General features: G+C 46.7%; 1 pseudogene; it reads right to left on the reverse strand.

Annotated features, from left to right (window-relative positions):
* Nucleotides 1-3699: 3699 nt before the first annotated feature.
* LOC119296217 lies at nt 3700-3838 on the reverse strand (annotated as a pseudogene).
* Between the last annotated feature and the right edge of the window lie 207 nt (nt 3839-4045).

A 4045-nucleotide genomic window follows, 5' to 3' on the forward strand; every position in this document is an offset into this window, starting at 1 on the left:
AAGGAGGAGCCATGATTTTCAACAAAGATATCATTGCTTTCTAGTAATCTAAATCTAATTAGTCTGTGTAACAAAAACCATAACTCTATTTCTGGTTCCATATTCAACTATATATTGGGGTAATCTCTTACAATGAGCACAATTGTTAGATGTTCGACACTAAATCCTATTCGTTCTCTAGAGTCAGGTTTAACGCCAGGGTGACTTGGCATGTAGGACGCACGACGTGATCTGATGCAATACATTTTAGGATGAGAAGGCTGCAAGACGTGAGTGACTCCACCCAAAAAGAAGGATGAGCTGATTAATTAACGAACTAAGTAATCTCGATTAAAGACACTCTTTTAGCTCTTCAAATGATTTACAACAGACGGAATAGTCAAAGTTAAATATTGTAGTGCACCCACCACACTCCTATATTTAGTCCCTTCCTCTGGACTCAACAACTCTCCTTTATGCAATGATAATTTTTCTGTTGTAGATAAAGGTGTACTGGAGGGTTTACAGTCTCTCATACCTACACGCTTGAGTATATCCTTGGCATATTTTTCCTGAGTCACCAATATACCATCATGTACCTGTTTTACTTCTATGCCAATGAAATAATGTAATTCTCCCAAGTCCTTGAGAGCAAAGTCATTCTTCAAGTTTCTGAGTAAAGCTGAGGTGGCTTGTGGAGAGGAGCTAGCAACAATTATATCATCTACATATATAAGCATATAAATGATCACCTTCTCATTTTTGAAGAAAAACAGAGAAGTATCTCCCCTTGAGGGTCGGAAACCAAGTTGTTGAAGCTTTGTGCTTAGTCTTGAGTACCAAGCTCTAGGTGCCTGTTTCAGACCATACAGTGCTTTGTCCAATTTACACACATGCTGTGGTTTGGTGCCATCCACAAACCCAGGTGGTTGCTTCATGTACACCTCCTCCTCGAGAATGCCATGTAAGAACGCATTCTGTACATCCAATTGGCGAAGAGTCCATCCCCTGGAAACAACAATAGACAGAACAAGTCTAATAGTAGCTGCCTTGACTACTGGACTAAAAGTGTCTTCATAGTCAATTCCATAACGTTGTTTAAACCCCTTTGCTACTAGTCTAGCTTTGTATCTATCTATTGTACCATCAGAATTCCTCTTAATTTTGTATACTCATTTGCAATCTATAATGTTTCTACCTTGTTTAGGTGAGACTAGATGCCAAGTTTGATTTTTCATAAGTGCATCATACTCTACTTCCATAGCTCGTTTCCAGTTTTTATCATCTAGTGCTTCAGCTAGATCACAAGGTTCACCAGTAGCAGCAAAGTTTACTACTTTGAAATTTTTACCATACCCGGCCGTTCCATCTTTAGGAACAAGTGGTTTAAAAATACCTCTTTGTGACCGTGTATTGGGTCGCTCCGGTTCAACAGTCACAGAAGATCCTGACGTTGCAGACAATCCTGCAGCCGGTTCTGGACGCGGTCGGACCTGGGGATCGGTCCTGTCGGGAGGCGAGGCAGAGGTGCGTCCAGGCGACACATGTCCGGGAGTCTGCGCGCGTCCAGGCGACACACGCCCGAGAGTCCGCGCCTCCTCATCATTGGGTGATGGCGACGCATTGGATGCACCTGCGTCAGCCCGCGCACCCAACCACGAGCCTGGCCGCGTGTCACCCGTGGATGGGCTGCCCGCATCAGGTGGGGTAGCTGCGCCAGCCGGAGTGCGTGGTTCCGCCTCTGAGTCTATGCACGCGCTAGATGCAGCAGCGCTGCCGGATCTCTCGGGATCCACATGCGCAGGCGAATCTTCCCTGCCACCAGATGTCTCGGGATCCGTACGCGCAGGAGGATCTGCTCCGTGTCCCGAGCCAGGCCGATTTGGCTGTATCTGCTGCATAAAATCATGGCCAAAACCAGTGTTTTCTGCTACATTTTTTTCACTGCGGCTTCCTGCATCATCAGAACCATTAGTAGTCCTATTAATCATTTGATCATCAACTAATTCTCCCCCTTGATCGGTAGGATTAAGAAGGTTAGGAGGAAGAAGAAGAATCTCAGCCCTTAGACGAGCGCCGGCATTAGGATGAAGGGCCGCAAAAGGAAACAGATTTTCATCAAATACCACATCCCTAGAAATGTATACACGCCCTGTAGAGATATCAAGGCACTTGTAGCCTTTGTGCAGGTTACTATAACCAAGAAAAGCACATTGCTTTGATCGGAATTGAAGCTTATGTGTATTATATGGACGTAGATTGGGCCAACAAGCACACCCAAAAATTTTAAGAGAGGAATAATTGGGAGTTTCACCGAATAACCTAGTAAGAGGTGTTTCATGATTTATGACCTTGCTTGGAACCCTATTGATCAGATAGGTTGCGGCAAGGAAGGCCTCATCCCAAAACTTCAAGGGCATAGAGGCTTGAGCGAGCAAGGAGAGGCCGACCTCAACAATGTGACAGTGTTTGCGCTCAGCTGACCCATTCTGCTGATGAGCATGAGGGCATGATACATGGTGTGAAATACCAATTTTGGTGAAGAAAGAGTTCAACTTTTCGTACTCCCCTCCCAATCTGTTTGGAGGGCAAGAATCTTGCGATCAAAACGTCGTTCAACAAGGTTTTGGAAATCATGAAATTTCTGAAAAACTTCAGATTTGTGCTTGATGAGATAGATCCATGTGAATTTACTAAAGTCATCGATAAAACTCACATAGTATTTTTTTCTGCCTACTGTTTCAACAGCAGGACCCCACACATCAGAAAAGACAAGTTCCAAAGGAAATTTAGATTCACTCAAGGATCGAGGATAAGGTAACTGGTGACTTTTCCCCTTTTGGCAGGCGTCACATACATGCTTATTGCTATCATTATTGACACACGGGAGTTTATTCTCACTAAGAATCTTCCTAACAACTATGGAAGAAGGATGACCTAAACGTCTATGCCACCAATCCAGAGGTGGTTTGGTGACATTGAGCACATGCTTCTTGACGTTTCCCCCGGTGTGTTTGACAGGATAGAGCCCTCTTCTACCCCTGCCTCGAAGTAGAACCTTCCTCGTTTCCAGATCCTTGATGAGAAAAAAATGAGGGTGAATTTCAACAATAGTATTATTGTCAAGAGCAAGTTTACTTGCAGAAATCAAATCTTTTGTTGCCTCGGGAACATGAAGGACATCTTTTAGATGAAGATTACGATCTGGGGTAGAAATAGTTGCATAACCAATATGATCAATGGACATACCTGATCCGTTTGCAGTATGAATCTGATCACCGCCCGTGTACCTCTCCCGGACGGTCAGCTTCTCCAGATCGCTCGTAATATGGTCGGTTGCACCACTGTCCATGTACCAGTTGGTGTCAACCCCATACTGATGAGTAGCCATATTGGCCGAGCGCTCCTCTCCTCCCTGATATGAGGAGTCGTAGCGCTTCCAGCACTTCCAGGCAGGGTGGCCAACTTTTCCACATATCTGGCACACCGGTTTGGCAGAGGAGTTGTTGTTGTAGTTCCCCCTGCCTCCCGAGTTGCCTCGACCACGGCCGTGGTCACCACCACGGCCACGGCCACCACCACCGCCTGGTTTGTTGTTGAAGCCGCGACCACCGCCGCGATCACCATTGCCGATGGAGTTGTTGTTCTTGTTGAAGCCACGTCCACGCGCCGCCGCATTTGCGGACGACTGAGAGGACCCGCCGCGAAGATTCAGGCGAGTCTCAAAACTCAGAAGCTGTGAGAACAGCTCCGGGATCTTGACAGGTTAGACCCTAGAACACATGGCCGACACCACTGGGTCGTACTCCTCATCCAGTCCAGCAAGGATGTGGGAGATCACCTCTTCCTTGTCCAAAGGCTTCCCTGAAGCAGTTAGTTCATCACATAGGGTTCAGACCTTACCAACATACTCTGTGATCGTGGAGTTGCCCTTCTGAAGATTGGCTAGGGCGATTCTGACGTTGACGATCCGCACCCTGGTGTGCGGCGCGAGCATCCCTTGCACCGTGTTCCACAGCTCGGCCGCGGTGTGGCAGGTTGCCACTTGGACGGCCATCTCGCGCGG

The sequence above is a fragment of the Triticum dicoccoides genome, chromosome 1A, assembly GCF_002162155.2.
Source record: "Triticum dicoccoides isolate Atlit2015 ecotype Zavitan chromosome 1A, WEW_v2.0, whole genome shotgun sequence".
NCBI classification, from domain to species: Eukaryota; Viridiplantae; Streptophyta; class Magnoliopsida; order Poales; family Poaceae; genus Triticum; species Triticum dicoccoides.